Source organism: Callorhinus ursinus, unplaced genomic scaffold (genome assembly GCF_003265705.2).
Source record: "Callorhinus ursinus isolate GAN/ISIS: 27379988/994484 unplaced genomic scaffold, GSC_fseal_2.0 scaffold19, whole genome shotgun sequence".
NCBI classification, from domain to species: domain Eukaryota; kingdom Metazoa; phylum Chordata; class Mammalia; order Carnivora; family Otariidae; genus Callorhinus; species Callorhinus ursinus.
In genome coordinates this window covers 24,806,049-24,823,771 of record NW_027397081.1, presented here as the reverse complement: position 1 = coordinate 24,823,771, position 17,723 = coordinate 24,806,049, and the positions used below count along the sequence as shown (strand labels likewise).

The following is a 17,723-nucleotide window of genomic DNA, read 5'->3' as shown; positions in this document are numbered from 1 at the left end:
AGAATAGATCAACGAAACTAGGAGCTGGTTCTTTGAAAGAATTAACAAGATTGATAAACCCCTGGCCAGACTTATGAAAAAAAAAGAGAAATGACCCAAATCAACAAAATCATGAATGAAAGAGGAGAGATCACAACCAACACCAGAGAAATACAAACAATTAAAAGAACATATTATGAGCAACTCTGTGCCAACAAATTAGATAACCTGGAAGAAATGGATGCATTCCTAGAGAGGTATCAACTACCAAAACTGAACCAGGAAGATATAGAAAACCTGAACAGACCTATAACCACGAAGGAAATTGAAGCAGTCATCCAAAATCTCCCAACAAAGAAAAGCCCAGGGCCCGATGGCTTCCCAGGGGAATTCTACCAAACATTTAAAGAATTAATACCTATTCTTCTGAAACTGTTCCAAAAAATAGAAATGGAAGGAAAACTTCCAAACTCGTTTTATGAGGCCACCATTACCTTGATCCCCAAACCAGACAAAGACTCCATCAAAAAGAATTACAGACCAATATCCTTGATGAACATGGATGCAAAAAATCTCACCAAAATACTAGCCAGTAGGATCCAACAGTACATTAAAAGGATTATTCACCACAACCAAGTGGGATTTATCCCTGGACTGCAAGGTTGGTTCAACATCCGCAAATCAATCAGCGTGATACAATACATTAATAAAAGAAAGAACAAGAACCATATGATCCTCTCAATAGATGCAGAAAAACCATTTGACAAAGTACAGCATCCTTTCTTGATCAAAACTCTTCAGAGTAGAGGGATAGAGGGTACATACCTCAGTATCATAAAAGCCATCTATGAAAAACCCACAGCGAATATCATTCTCAATGGGGAAAAACGGAGAGCTTTCCCCCTAAGGTCAGGAACACGGCAGGGATGTCCACTCTCACCACTGCTATTCGACAATGTAATAGAAGTCCTAGTCCAGCAATCAGACAACAAAAAGAAATCAAAGGCATCCAAATCGGCAAAGAAGAAGTCAAACTCTCACTGTTTGCAGATGATATGATACTTTATGTGGAAAACCCAAAAGACTCCACCCCAAAACTGCTAGAACTCATACAGGAATTCAGTAGCGTGGCAGGATATCAAATCAATGCACAGAAATCAGTGGCCTTCCTATACACCAACAACAAGACAGAAGACAGAGAAATTAAGGAGTCGATCCCATTTACAATTGCAGCCAAAACCATACGATACCTAGGAATAAATCTAACCAAAGAGGCAAAGGATCTGTACTCAGAAAACTATAAAATACTCATGAAAGTAATTGAGGAAGACACAAAGAAATGGAAAAACGTTCCATGCTCATGGATTGGAAGAACAAAAATTGTGAAGATGTCAATGCTACCTAGAGCAATCTACACATTCAATGCAATCCCCATCAAAATACCATCCACTTTTTTCAAAGAAACGGAAAAAATAATCCTAAAATTTGTATGGAACCAGAAAAGCCAGAGGAATGTTGAAAAAGAAAAGCAAAGCCGGTGGCATCAAAATTCTGGACTTCCAGCTCTATTACAAAGCTGTCATCATCAAGACAGTATGGTACTGGCACAAAAACAGACACATCGATCAATGGAAAAGAATAGAGAGCCCAGAAATGGACCCTCAACTCTATGGTCAACTCATCTTCGACAAAGCAGGAAAAAATGTGCAATGGAAAAAAGACAGTCTCTTCAACAAATGCTGTTGGGAAAATTGGACAGCCACATGCAGAAGAACGATACTGGACCATTTCCTTACACCACACACAAAAGTAGACTCAGAATGGTTGAAAGACCTAAATGTGAGACAGGAGTCCATCAAAATCCTAAAGGAGAACACACGCAGCAACCTCTTCGACCTCAGCCGCAGCAACTTCTTCCTGGAAACATCGCCAAAGGAAAGGGAAGCAAGGGCAAAAATGAACTATTGGGACTTCATTAAGATAAAAAGCTTTTGCACAACAAAGAAACAGTCAACAAAACCAAAAGACAACTGACAGATTGGGAGAAGATACTTGCAAATGACATACCAGATAAAGGGCTAGTATCCAAAATCTATAAAGAACTTATCAAACTCAACACCCAAAGAACAAATGATCCAGTTAAGAAATGGGCAGAAGACATGAACAGATTTCCAAAGAAGACATCCAAATGGCCAACAGACACATGAAAACGTGCTCAACATCGCTCGGCATCAGGGAAATCCACATCAAAACCTCAATGAGATACTACCTCACACCAGTCAGAATGGCTAAAATTAACAAGTCAGGAAAGGACAGATGTTGGTGGGGATGTGGAAAAACGGGAATCCTCCTACATTGTTGGTGGGGATGCAAGCTGGTGCAACCACTCTGGAAAACAGTATGGAGATTCTTCAAAAAGTTGAGAATAGAGCTACCCTACGACCCAGCAATTGCACTACTTGGTATTTACCCCAAAGATACAAATGTAGGGATCTCAAGGGGTACGTGTACCCCAATGTTCATAGCAGCAATGTCCACAATAGACAAACTGTGGAAAGAGCCAAGATGTCCATCGACAGAAGAATGAATAAAGAAGATGTATACACACACACACACACACACACAATGGAATATTATGTAGCCATCAAAAGGAATGAGATCTTGCCATTTGCAGCGACGTGGATGGAACCAGAGGGTATTATGCTGAGCGAAATAAGTCCATCAGAGGAAGACATATATCATATGACCTCACTGATCTGAGGAATTCTTAATCTCAGGAAACAAACTGAGGGTTTCTGGATTTGTGGGGGGTGGGAGGGATGGGGTGGCTGGGTGATAGACATTGGGGAGGGTATGTACTATGGTGAGTGCTGTGAATTGTGTAAGACTGTTGAATCACAGTCCTGTACCTCAGAAATAAATAATACGTTATATGTCGTGGAAAAAAAAAGGATAGCGGGAATGGAAGAATGAAAGGGGGGGATCGGTGGGGGAGACGAACCATGAGAGACGATGGACTCTGACAAATAATCCGAGGGTTTCAGAGTGGAGGCAGGTGGGGGGATGCGTTAGCCTGGTGATGCGTATTTAAGAGGGCATGTACTGCATGGAGCACTGGGTGGTATACGCAAACAATGAATCATGGAACACTATATCAAAAACTAATGATGTATGGTGATTAACATAACATAATAAAAAAAAATTGGTATCCTTGGAGGTCTTGGTTTAAGATACAAAGGAGTATCAAAATGGTAGAAGGCCCTTGGGAGTTTCCTTTTTGAATATATTGCAAGCAACAGCATAACAATATTTTCATACTCTCTATCAGCGAAAAACTGGTAGAAGATTCATAAGAGCACATATCTGTAAAGTGCTTTAGAGTTTGTGGATACTTGTTTTTCCATTATGTGAATTGGAATTCGAATCTTGATACAATCCTGTGAGGTACTGAGGATAGGGAGTGTATTTCTGTTCCCTTCCACGCCCTCTGTTAACAGATGGAGCCTCAGGGAGGTCAGACAGTTTGCCTGAGGCTTCACAACTAGGATTTACTGATGTCTTCTGACATCTGATGGTAATCGTGGCCAACACTTATGTAGCTCTTACTATGTGTCAGGTGCTGTGCCAAGACATAGATTAACTCATTTGCTATTCAGTAATTCAAAATCCAGAATTTGTCCCACTCTAGAACATTGAGTAGAGATAAAGTTTATTGTTCTCTCTCTCAAAACAAGTATCTATTTAATATGCTTAGCTTTTATTACAGTAGGAGTGAATGAGAACATATTTGGATGTCCACAAGGCTTATGCCAACAGAAGAGAAATTAGGGCAAAAGCTGCAATAAATGGAGGCTGACAAGAAGTGCATAAAGGACCCTGCTTAATCAGTTCCGCCATCATCTTTTCTAATGCCTCTCTAATTAATTCAGAAACTATCCCTCAGTCTTTCCTCATTACATATAAGCCATTACTCCAGACTCTGTTTTGTTACAGCGCTTTCAGTCATGTTCCTTCTCCGCTCTGCTGTTCAGTCTTTCTCTCCGGGTGCTCTGCTGGGCTCTGCTTCTGTGTGCTCTGAACACATGTGCGCTCAGAGCTTTCCCTGTGCTCCTAGTATTCTAGAGCATGAAATGCTCTCCTCCCTAATTCAGCCACTTGTAATCCTCCTTGTGTTTCAAGATTCAGGTGGTGACCTACTTCCTCCGTGAGAGCTTCCCTGACCATCTCTCCCTCACCCCATCTCCTGTTTTACACCTAGCCAAATTGAATAGTAGTTCTGTCACTTGCCCACGAAATTACTGTCTCCTCACAAGGGACAAGTATGTCTCATCCATCTTTGTCTCCCTCACAGAAGTTCATACAATGGTTGTATAATTAATTATTGTTTTAAGATTCACTACTAAAATGAATTTTTAGAATACAACTTTTATCTGGTAATCCCTGGCTTCAGAAAACTTGAGTGATTTCCCTCTGTTCCAGAATTATGTGTAAAATCTTTAGTCTAGAATTTGAGGTGCTCTGTAAATACTGGAACTAGCTTATCTTTGTAACCTAATTCATATTTAGTGTCAGTAACCTGTTTCCTTACCTCTCAGTATACTTTGGGTTTCCCTCCTTCTCTTGACTATGATCTTTCTCCTGCCGGAAATGACTTAGTATGTTCTTCACAAAAGCTCTTCAGGCTACTGCTTCAAAAACTTGCTAGTTTATATTATATATATCAAGTTTATATTCAAAAACTTGAATGTATGTTCATTTTGCTTGACAGATAGTATTAAAAACTGTGTATCCTGATTCAATGGGTCTAGGGCCAGACCTGAGGCTCTGCATTTGTAATAAACTCCCAGGTAGTTCCATGATCCTGGTCCCAAGACTATGTTTTGAGTAACAAGGCACTACATTTTAGTCTGCAGTAGCTATTATTTGTGTCAGTCATTTGGAAGTAGTGTACAGTAATGAGTTTTCTTATTTTGAATTCGATACTTCATTTTTTGTGTCTTTTTTCCACACCTAAATTGTTTTGCTTGTTGGCAGGTATTTTATTTTATCCTAATTTACATCCTTTATATATAGTGTTTGCTCTAAAATAGTTGACTGATAATTATAAACATGAACAATTTCTTTTTTTCTTTTTAAGATTTTATTTACTTATTTGAGATCAAGAGAGGGAGGGCAAGCACATGAGTGGGCCAGGGCTGGGAGGGGCAGAGGGAGAGGGAGAAACAGGCTCTCCACTGAGCAGGGAGCTCAACTCAGGGCTCGATCCCAGAACCCTGGGATCATGGCCTGAGCCAAAGGCAGGTGCTTAACTGACGGAGCCACCCAGGCACCCCAGACATGAAGAGTTCCCACTCTAGTAATGAGAAATCCAGACATGAACAGTTCCCACTCTAATAATCAGAAATGTTTCCTGACCCTCGTGTACGCCCTTTAGCCAGTGCTAGGGCCAGTCCTCTAATCAGTCTTCTCCTTACCTGAAGTAAGTGAACCTTTTCCAGTTTTGGTCATTTCCAGTATTATTCATTGATCAGAATTTATGGAGTGGCTACTAACTAAGTCCTAGGGCTAAGACAGCAAACAGAATAGACAGAAATATTGTCATTTTGGGGTTTATATTCAAGTGTGATGAGAGGGAGAGAAGAAGGTGAACAAACAAGTAAAATAGATAACATGGTAGGTAAGTGCTATGGAGAAAAATGAAACCTAGAAGGGGGTGCAGGGTTTAGGAAGTGTGAGGATGTGGCTCATGTGGGGTTATAATTCCAAAGGAAGGCAGAGTGCTTGGGAAGGGCTCATTAGAAGGTTGCTTTTGAGCAGAGGCCTGAAGGAGATGAGGAGGGGAGCAATGCATGTTATCTGGGGGGAGCTTTCCAGATGGGAACTGCAGATGTGAGGGTGCTGAGCTGGATGTATGCCTCGCTTGTCACAGGATTTGCTGGAAGGCAGTTTGACTAGAGCAGTGAGTGATGTGAGATGTGGTTTGGAGGTGAAGGGGGGTCAGGTTCTCCTTGGAGCCTCATTGCCGCTGTACGGATTTTGGCCTTCATTTAAAATTAGATGGGAAGACATTAGAAGGTTGTTTTTTTTTTAAGATTTTATTTATTCATTTGAGACACAGAGATACAGAGAGAGAGAGAGAGCATGACCAGGGAGAGAGGCAGAGGGAGAGGGAGAAGCAGGCTCCCCGCTGAGCCAGGAGCCCGATGTGGGGCTCGATCGCAGGACGCAGGGATCATGACCTGAGCCAAAGGCAGACGCTTAACCATCTGAGCCACCCAGATGCCCCGACATTAGAAGCAGAGCTGTCACTTGACTTGGCTGACCTTGTTTAGAGGATCACTTTGGTTGCTGTATTAAGGAAAGGAGAAGACATGGGTAGAAAAGAGAGACTAGCAGTGGCGATTGTAATGAGCCTGGCAAGAGACAGCGGTGGCTCAGAGCAGCACGGTAGCCGTGGAAGTGGGGAGACGTGGTTGGATTCAGGATATATTTCTGGCCGTGAAACCTGCAGGATTTTTAGATATACTGTGAAAGGTTTGAATAATTCAGCTAATTCTTAGAATAGAATGATTAGGATGTAGCTCTTGCCTTCCCAGTGAATTCTCTTGTTGCCACCATCACCCCCACAGACACATGTTAGTGCTTCACAGGATAGCCTCTAGACATTTTGTTAAATATGAGAGAAAAATAACAAGTGACCTGTCCTGTGCCATCAGCAGTCATTGGAAGACAAAACGTGATGCTTTCAGTCAGCCGTATTGTTTTAACTTTTTATTTTGAATACTTATAATCTCAGAAGAAGGTGCAGAAATAGTACAGAGAAATCCCATTTACTCAAAACCCAACCTCCCAGTTTTAACATCTTACATAACATGTAGCACATTCTCCTAACCAGGAAACTGACATGGTCACATTGCAGTGAACGAGATTATAGACCTTACTCCACACTCAGCGGTTTTTGCATACTCTCATTTTCCTACCATGTATTTTTATACAGCATACATAGAGCACAGCCTTTTGGGTTTCAGGTGAGAGTTACTATTATTAATTATGGAATTATCCTGCACTCTGGCAAACTACTGTCAAATTTATTTATTCCTAACTGTGCTTAGATGTTAGGTAATACAAGGGACAGATGAGTTGTACGGGGTATCCCCCGACTGGCTTTTCTACAGCATGGACCTCCCCCTCCCCCTTCTTTTTCTCTTTCCTTCCTCTTTTCTTTCCTGTTCTTTTTCCATTGCCCACCCCCACCCCCCACTGCCATGTTGTCTTTAGTACTAACCAAGGAAACGGTGGGAGGAAGGCTGTTTTTTAGTTCTATTTTTTTAAAAAGGGTGGCTTTGCGTTCTCTACTCTGAATAAACTTTAAGAGCCTCATTTCCTATTCAACGAAATCCATAAATCCACAGCTGTTCCACTGGTAAAAATTAACATGTTTTGTTCCTGCCACATATTGGAATTCTCCATGGTTTTTCATATTTTAAAATTATATCAATTCGTTGTTTCTCTTACGGTGGACTACCACTTATCAACAATTTTATATTCAAAGTTATGTTCAGAAATGAAGGAGAGAATAAATTTTATCAATAGCAGAAGATTTTGGCATAGTACATGGTAAATACTCTCTGGGTATCTTGAATCTGGCAATTCCTACTTGTGTGACTTTGGCAATCCTTTAAGCCCTCTGCCTTGGTTTCCTCATCTCCAAGATGGGAACAGTATTAGAATCAACTTCATAAGGTTTTAGTAAAGACTATCTGTAAAATACTTAGAATTGTACCTAGCACATAGTAGCATTATTTTGTTTTGTTTGTTAAAAACAAATATCTGAATGTGGATTTACATTGGTATTAGTAAAAAACTCATTTGTAACAGAAAATATGTTAGTCTCTTACAATTAATTTCTTCAAATAATTTTAAGTAGGTAAACAGTGCAATACTGTTATTTGGTATGAATATTGAATCTCTTGAATACTTATATAAGCAGTGTTACAATTTGAACACTTCGATAACTTATAAAGGAGGAAGTCATATGCAGGAAAATTTAATTCTAGATTTTCAATTCTGAAAAAGCCTTTATTTTCTTCTCCTAATAGATGCTTAACAGATTGTTGTCTCAGAATTGTTCACACAGAGGCAGGATAAACTGATACTTTTTTTCTTCATGTTAGTGGAATAACAATCACAGGTTGCTGCTTAGTTTAGTGATTCAGCCTTTTACTGGTGATACTTCCTACTTGACCACTTTTCTTATTTCATTTGGGCTTAAAGTGCCCCATTTTTATTGGATACACTGTCTCCCATCTAGATAGCAAATATAAACAACCAAAGAATAAGTAACTTTCTAAAAGTTTGCCAACACAGTAAATGCCAGTTTCTTCCTGGTGTTGTTTGAGCAGGAGTACGCACCTGTGTGAGGTTGATGGGTGGAGCTAGACTGGCCCAGCCTGTTCTGCGGGTGTGAGTTTGGGCTGGGCGGTTTGTGTGGTGCTGCGGAAGCAGCTCCTGCTCAGAGGGAAGGAGTAAGCTCCTGAAGGCGAGCCTCGTGCCCACACACAAGCCAGTTTGCCAGCTCGCCTCGGGTAGGGACCAAACACGGCAAAGAAAACTGCAAGAAAGGGGTGCCTGGAAACAGACCCGGAGCCTAAAAGTGCTGTGGAGATCTGACTTGGAGTTAGCCTGAGGCAGATAAGGTCTGAGCTGTGTGACTGTGTTTCATTCTACATGCTTTTACACGGAATGCACAACTCTTGTGTCCTGTGTCCTGTCGGAACCACTGCTAAGTACAGTCATTGGGAATAATTTTAAGTATCGATCCTAAAACCTGTGCCACAGCAAGAGGTAAGGATCTATCAGTTATTCAAATGCTTGTCTCCAGCAACATTCAGAATATTTCACTGAGTCTGTTTTTACATTTTATTTGAGCATGTTTCCTTGGTTGCTTTTAAGTGCATGGTTAGTCCCTTAATTATTCGGAAATAATTGAGTATTTGTCATGTTTATAGAGAGGATTAATTGTTGAAGTAGATTGTATCACATAGGTATTGGGCAATGTGTCTTACTTTCCTGGTCAGTTTCAGTAAATACCCATTTTTCTGTTTGAACTCAGCTTATTTCTTAATGTTTTCTAGACCTTGGGTTAATGTACAAAAGTCTTCATGATTAAAAGAACATACCTTTGTATCATAAACAACCAGTATATTAAAAAACTTTTTCCTGGTGGGTTAATAATATTTCAGTTATTGACTAATGGAAAATAGGCAGTACTGATTTACTAAAAAGAATTTGGCAGACTGTATAAAAAAGCTGTTCAAATTAGCATAGGGAAGTAACCCTCCTGCCCTTTTACTTCAAGTACCCTGTGTTGTTTTTCCTCATTGGCATTAATAACCATCTCTGTCCATAAAATACGTGAGTTAACTTTTTTCCTGTTGCAGAGATTTTTTTTTTTAACACTAGGGTAGAATTCCATATTTATGGTGTTTCTTTAGATCTTGATGATAAATGCTTTTCTTTAAGGTAGCATAGAAACTGGAATGTTCTCTGAATCACAGATCAGCCCTGTTAAGCAGCTGAATGTTTTTCTGATTTTCAGGAATGTTCCACTACCATTTAAATGATATTGGTATTTTAATTTTCAAAACCACAAATGCGGGAAATTTCAGAATTTATAGCTCCTTTTCATTGTCAGTTTTTAAAAAAGCACCTGTTGCTCCTATGATAATGGCTTGAGACCATAACTTGTTTAAGTATTAGGTGGTAGTACTCTATGGTATTTGGCAGAAGAGAGCAGAAATCTGAAGTTTCTTAGGTTAGGTTTACATTTAAGATGATTATAGGAAGTTACTAGAAAGCGATCCCATGTTTGTGTGCATCCTTCCTTAGTGATCTCAGCTCTGAATTTAGGAGCTACAACCAGATTTGATTAAGCTGGGTTTGGAAAGCTGACTCAGGTTCTGGCTAGCCCTGTGCTGTGGAGGACTTTAAACATTATAGACCAAAGGTAAAGATAAATTAGGGTAGTAAAAAATAAGTGTCAGTATGACACTTAGGTAAGTGCTTGGCATATTAAATTTCATGTAAGCATTATAGTAACCCTGACTGATAGGTATTATTATTATCATTCTCATTGTGTATTTGTAGGAATTGAGACTTAAATAAGTAATAATGCTCAAGAGCTTGCAAATTGGGAAGTGGTTACAGAGTGGGTTTAAACACTCAGGTCTGTCTGACTTCAAAATCCATGTCTTATTTTCCATGCTAATGGTCCTTTTTTTTTTTTTTTTTTGTAGGACAGACTTCTAAGACTTTTGCCTTTAAATAAAAAGTCCTCATTATCAGTTCCATGCTCTCCAAATATAGAACCTTTCCCCTCCAGCTCCTGCAAAAAAAAACCCCAACCCACAAAAACAAACAAAAAACGACCTGTCAGTGTTCCACACCAAACTTCATGGCTTAATAAAGTACAGAGGATTATATGACATCAAAGTGAATATGATTATACTTTAATCTACATTTAATCTGTTTTGAATCTAATAAAAAATTTAATTTCAAGAAAAGTTTTCACACTGTTAAGGTTCTAAATTTTCAGATTTCCAGAACTTCATGTAGTATTTTTGATAGTCTTCTTACCTTTGATGTTACTGAATTCCTAAGAATATGTAGTTATTATACTTTAATTTTTATAAGAGAGACTATATGGATAGATGTCTTCCTGAAATAGTTTTTAAGCTTCATATCAAATAGTACTAGTTCATCCTGGAAAAATAAGATCCTGGATTATTTAAAAATCCTTATTAGAGATACTTCTATAATCTGTATATTATAACCCATTCCTGTGTTAGAATCCTTTAGTGTCAGGAATTTATATCCACCTCATGTTTCCTCCTACTCTTCTCTGCTAAAATGCAAATCTTTTTGTTCTGTATTTAGAAATGCAATTAGTCAGTCTTTTATATAATAACTGAGGTGGTAAAGTCACCAAGTTTAAAAAAAAATTTTGCTTCTTTTTTGTACAGAGTTGAGCAAAACGAATCACATTTATTTTAACTTGTAATTTAAATTTTAATAAGAAAGTATCAATTTTAGCAAGAAGAATGTATAGCTTATTTATATCACACTAAAATCAGATAAGCTAAATTTGAGCCTTCTTTGATATTACTGAAATTTATAGCTCCTGGAAAAGTAGATGTATAATGTAAATAATGAGAGTGTCTTATCTTAACCTGATGACCATTTTCCCAAGGGAACTGTGATTTATAAAGATCTAACATACCATGCCCTTTCTAACTTATAAATGTTTGTGTACTCCTCTAGGAAGAGCAGCAGCATGATGTTGCTTTGGTTTCATTCTTCACTCTGTAAAAGGGATACATTTTTTATTCAAATACTCAAATATTTTTGTTAACCACAGGCATCCACATAAGAGTTGTGCTGAATATTCTGAAGAAGCAGTTTGTTGCCTGTTTCTGCTTCTCTTTTTCCAAGTGAATTGTTCTTATCTCTTCTGTTTCTGAAAGATTCTTCTCTAAAATTTACTATAGATTTATCTTCTGGATGCCTTAGTGTCATCTATCTGCCTTCCGGAGAGTAATGCCTTTTGAAATGCCTCTTCTCTCTCCTAAGTAAAAGGAAGCATACTTGACTTATGTAACTGTTAGTAGCTTTCCAATTTTTCAATCAGCCATTACTGTCAATGCTATTTTTAATTTAGCATTGTACATGACATTTCTCAAATACCTGGTTTCCTCCCTTTGAGGTTGGAATGTACAGATATCAAAACTGTTACAGTCATCCACATTCCAGAACCTCATCCCTGAGCTGATCTCAGATATTTTCTCTGTTGGGTAGTCCCTTGCAGCTGTTACACACATCAGTTAGAGAACTGTGTTTTTTTCTGTTAACTTCCAAAATTGTTTATGATATATTGATCAGAAGCAATTCTGTACTTTCTTGTTCCACAACAATTTCACCAGCATATTAAGATTTAATACTCAAATTTATATAAAGATTTTCTTGGACATCTACTTTTGGTGGTGGGCAGAGAGGGAGAGGCATGAAATTCAAGGCTGTAACTGCTATATTCCTGCTTTAAAAATGAGAAGTAGATCCTAGGGAGACAGTGAGGATTTTGCATTTTGAGTATAAATCTGATAGAAATAAGTTTTTGGAAGTTCAGAACCTATAGATAATACTGTTTTTTCCTAATACTGCAGTAAATTCTGGAAACCTAATTCAAAAATTAATCTTTATAAAGTATATAAAAACAGTACTATAAGTGGCCATTGTACTGTGTACCAAGGATTTACTAGCAAATCAAAGAAATAATAGTAAAGGGGCGCCTGGGTGGCTCAGTCCCTAAGTGTTTGCCTTCGGCTCAGGTCATGATCCCAGGGTCTTGGGATGGAGCCCCGCATCGGGCTCCCTGCTCCACGGGAAGCCTCTTTCTCCCTCTCCCGCCTCTCCCCCCCCCACTTGTGTTCCCTCTCTCACTGTGTTTCTCTCTGTCAAATAAATAAATAAAATCTTAAAAAAGAAAAAGAATAGTATGTCATATGGTATAATCAACAATTGTGAATGCCTTTAACAATTAAAGATAGTACAATTGTGCAGCAAGTTCTGGAAATAGTTATATAAGCATGTTGTATAAATTAGTTATATAAGAACTCCTTACTACTATTTTAAGCTTTCATGGAGAAAAAGAAATAAAATGATTCAACTAAAATTATTTTTACTTGAAAAGTGCTAAACCTAATATACTGGGCATAAAACAGTTTTACATTTAGCAGCGATCTATCTTAAATCTTTATACCAGCCTTTTCCAGGGTGATTTAGAAAGCCTAATTTATTTGTTTATATAGCTCTTTAATGAAGTTTTAAATGATACCCTTTCTTTCCTTCTGATGAATTTTCCTACAGCAAAGATATTTTCCACAGACTTGAGAGCTTTCTATGCTGTTCTAACATTTTATTTTGCCAGAGTATTTAATGATTTCTCAGGTATTTTCAGGAAATTTCAAATTCATAAATTGCCTGGATAAACTTCTCATTTTTCATATTATTAAACTGACATCTAAACTGGCCAATTATCTCATCTAAAATCCAACAGCAAGTTATTGGCAGAATCAGGACTAAAACACCGTATCTCCACATTCATGGTCCAGTACATTTTCACCTGCTGATGCTTGGCCAATAATAGGTATGATTGGATGGATGAGCTTCATTGGACTATTTGTTTTATTAATGGAAAGGCATTAAAGCTTTCAATTACTAGGCTATTGGTTCAATTATGTGTTTGTAAATCTTTAAATAGAATTCCTAACATTTTATGCTTATTGAATATTTTTATCACATACAAAAACCATATATTTAGTGTAGGATAGCACCAAATAAACTAAAGAAAAGAAATTGAAATATGAGTCTTAGGTCATCTTGATAATTGGAGCTGGATACATAGAAAAGAGGAAAAGTGTCATTCTGATAACCTTTATTACATTTAAAAGTCATCACATTGAATATAATGGGAGATTAATTAGATTTTATTTAATATACTTGTTCTTGTGACTTTTTGTTTTTTTTCTTGAGAGAGGGAGAGAGAGCAGAGTGAGAGAAGGAGTGTGAGCTGGGGGGAGCAGCAGAGGGAGAGGGAGAAGCAGGCTCCCCGCTTAGCAGGGAGCCTGACATGGGGCTCGAACCCGGGACCCTGGATCATGACCTGAGCTGAAGGCAGATGCTTAACTAACTGAGCCACCCAAGCGCTCCATGTTCTTGTTACTTTTAAGAAAATTCTAGTGATCACATACTGGTTTATATTTTGAGTTTAAATCATTTAGAGTGTGATGCTAACACTAACTGAGTCCAGATTGGTTAACACATGTAAAGCACTCGCACAGAGTAAACACTCAATAAATATTAGCTATACTATAATTATTGTTATGATATTATTGTATCATAGATAGTACTTTTTCTAGATTTTCCTTCAATTTTTAAAAAATATCTAGTTTAGGATTCAATTTATGTTTTTTATCATTGGGTTTGGAACAGGCCATGGGTAGAGCCAGATTGAGGAAAATCTAACACAATATAGACCAGAAGATTTTCAGAGATAAAAATAGTCAGTGACAGAATTTCTTGGACAGGTCCTTATTCCATCAAGTAAATACTTGCTCTTAAGTTTGGTGTGCAAGAAACTCCTTTACTCTGATTTGGAGGGTGTTTTTTGTAAGATCAAAAAAACACATCATCAAAATTATTTATGTGTATTTTCACTTATTGACTTAAAGAGCTTCCTTTATGTCATTATTCATCCTAAAAGCTTTATGTATGTTAAAGTTCTCTTATATTATGCAAAAGGAAAAGTTACAAAGGTTCTGTAGTACTGGAAAAAGTGTTTTGGGTTCAGTTTATTTTGTGACTTATATTTGAGGCACGTTAGAATCTTGCTCAACTCTAGAAATTTTTCTTTATAAGGTTTGTAGAATTATTATTCTAGTGAATCACAGCTTAATTTCCAAGTTCATTTAATTTCAAATAAAAGCTTTGTTGGTTAGTTTGGAGTAACTTAATTGATCCTCAAAGCTATAAACTAAATAAGAATTATATTACATTTCTATTTAAACAAACTTAAAGCTATAAACTAAAGAATTATATTACAATTATATTACATATAAACACTCTGGTGTGAGTGTTTACTAAACTGGTTCCAAAGCTATGTTTCTCAGTTGCCCAAAGATCCTTTCAGGACATATGACAGTGCATGCTAAAAATGAGTTAATTTTTGTATCTCTTGTCAATATCCCTATTAATAAATGTGAAAACACTAAGTAACAGTTCACTTCAGCTCCTTACTTAAGACTGCAAATCTAAATCTGTGCCATATTTTTGGCTGCCATTTAAGGCATCAGTCTCCTACTACAGTTTTTCTGTTTTTGGAATTATTTGTCTACACTTGTACTATATAGAATTATTTTGTGTTCCTTTATTTAAAGAAAGTCACTTCTAATATGTTTACAGTACTCCCGTGTTTATTACAGTTTCTGAGATGGAACTTTGGTTTAAGACTTTATTTTTTTAATTGCTATTCCCTTCTCAAGTCTCTTGCACTCATTTACATCCATGAAAGGATACGGGGAAGTAGGAGTAAAGGGAACTTATCATAGAAGTATAAAAACAAGACTTTTATTTATTTATTTTATTTTATTATGTTATATTAGTCACCATACAATACATCGTTAGTTTCTGATGTAGCGATCCATGATTCATTGTTTTTGTATAACACCTAGTGCTCCATGCAGTCGTGCCCTCCTTAATACCCATCATCGGACTTAAAAGTGGTGTAAATTTAGTTTACCACATTCAAAGCTTAAACAAGACAAACTAAATGATCTTCTAAAGAGGTGCAAAGAAATCATGTGATAAAGGTCAATAGTTGTTCATTTTATTTATCTTAGCAATTAAACATAGGGAATTTCTTTAATATAGTTAAGGTTTCCATCCAAGAACCCCAAGAAAATTTTATTCAGAATGGTGAGACTTAAGAAACAACCTATTTAAATCAAGAACAAGATAATTGTTCATTGGAGATTCAGTGATATTAACTAAGAAGCTAACGGCCTGGAAAGTAAGAAGCAAATCGGTACATCTTTGCTGATGATTGTCTACAAATCCAGAAGAATCTACAAATTATTAGAACGGAATTGAGCATGGTTACTGAACAAAAACTATTTGGTGACCGAAATAGCACCCAACATTAATTGAGTTTTTTCTGTCTAGTACTAAGTGCCTTATATTCTTATTTAATTCTCACAATATCACAACTCAGGTAGATTTTTAACTTTTTCCTAGATGAGGAAAATGATGGACATACTTGCAGGGACACAGCTGGAAGGAAACAGCAGTCCTTCACAGCACAGTCATTGTGTTTTTATATACCAGTGACAATTAGAAAATATGATTTAGAAAATAGTACCATTTACATTAGCAGCAAAAATCATAAAGTTCCCGAAAATAGCTATAACAAAAGTTCATATGACTTTTATGGGAAAAGATGAGAAAAATTTACTGAAGGACATGAAAAATCAATCAAATAATTGGAGAGATTTATTTACTGTGTTTGTGGACAGGAAGGCTCAATATCATAAGCCAGTTCTCATCCAAAATAATCCATAATTCAATGCAGCTTTAATCAGACTCCCCCCCCCCCCATTTTTTTTCCTCCTTTAACTTGGCAGGCTGATTCTAAAATTCATATGAAAGTAAAAGGCTAAAAAATATAAAGGCAATTTTAAAGAATAAGTAGAGGGGATTCTGTTCTAGATATTAAGACTTGTAAAGTGCTAGAACTTAAGAAATTGAGGTATAAATGGAGAGAGAGACTGAAAGAATCAAGAGGACTCAGAAACAGACCCCTCGGACACACCATACACATGTTTCATTTAAGAATCAATCTTAAAAATTAGTGGTCAAAATGAGTATTCAGCAGAAGGTGATGAAATTACTGGTTATGCAGAAGGGAAAAAATAATATGATTCTATCTTAACCTCACTCTAACCATACAAAAAAGTTCAAAAAAACAAAAAAATGAAAAAGGTTTAGAGGAAATAGGACAATATGTTTTTGACCTTACACGTTTCCTTACTGGAAAGATATCTTAAAGCATGGAAACCATACTTAAAGACATTTTAAAATTTGTGCAATAAAAGATATGCCACAGACTGGGAGAAGATGTTTGTAACATGAATAATTAACAAAGGATTCATTTCCAGATTATATAAAGAATTCTTACTCATCAGTAAGAAATATGGTTGAAAAATAATATACTCTACAACCCAACAATCCCACGTCTAAACTTGAGTGTCAGAGAAGTTCTCCCGTATGTGCCCAGGGAGACACTTAAAAGATTGCTCAACACAGTATCAGTGGTAATAACAAAAACTTGGGAACTCCCTCAAGACAGTCAGTAGGAGAAGTCTAAATTGTGGTATATACTTATAAGGCAATACTATAATGTAGTTAAAATAAATATACTGAATCATGATTATATTTTCTCAAAATATATAATTTTGGAGAAGGTTTAATATAGTATGATTCCATTTCTGCAGATTTTAAAAACATTTAAAATAATAGGATATATTCTTTACGGTTACATACATGTATAAAGTATAAAAACACACGTGGTCAATTAGCTAACATATAGTAATAAAAAAAAGGCAGTTTTACAGTGTTCCCCTAAATGGCAAGCTAGAAAAATAGGTAAATAGAAAGCAATTACAGAAACCTATACTAAGATGTGTCTGTTCATTATCTGGATTGTGGTGGTGGTTTCAAAGGTAGGTACATATGTCGAGATGTATTGAATTATATATTTTAAACATGTAGTTTATTGTATGTCAAGTATACCTCAATAAAGCTGTTCTAAAAATAAAAAAAAAACCATATGTGGTAATAATACTGAATTCATGATAAAGGTTCTCTCAGGATGAGAATAGGATCAGAGAAGATAACTGGGTTCTATATTTGTAGTGCTTAGTTTTTTTAATTTAAAAAAAGGAAAAATAAATCTGAGGAAATAATATGGCTAAATGTTAAGATTGAAAAAGCTAGATGATGTGTACATTGATATTGTCATATTATTCTCTTAAACTTTTCTGTATAATCAAAATATTTTTTAAAGTAAACATACCTGGGCGCCTGGGTGGCTCAGTTGGTTAAGCCACTGCCTTCGGCTCAGGTCATGATCCTGG

The 17,723-nt window shown here is 36.7% G+C and overlaps 1 protein-coding gene across 7 annotated transcripts in view; it reads left to right on the top strand.

The window, feature by feature from the left end:
* Positions 1–17,723, top strand: part of ARHGAP32 (Rho GTPase activating protein 32) — a 311,991-nt gene that overhangs the window by 247,447 nt on the left and 46,821 nt on the right. Inside the window, exon 1 of one of the 7 annotated variants that reach the window (XM_073903978.1) lies at positions 8,514–8,823. The exons of the other annotated variants lie outside the window; for them this stretch is intronic. The gene's annotated coding sequence lies outside the window, so the exon portion shown is untranslated. Of the gene's footprint in view, positions 1–8,513; positions 8,824–17,723 lie in introns of those variants that run through there. 7 annotated transcript variants of the gene reach the window in all.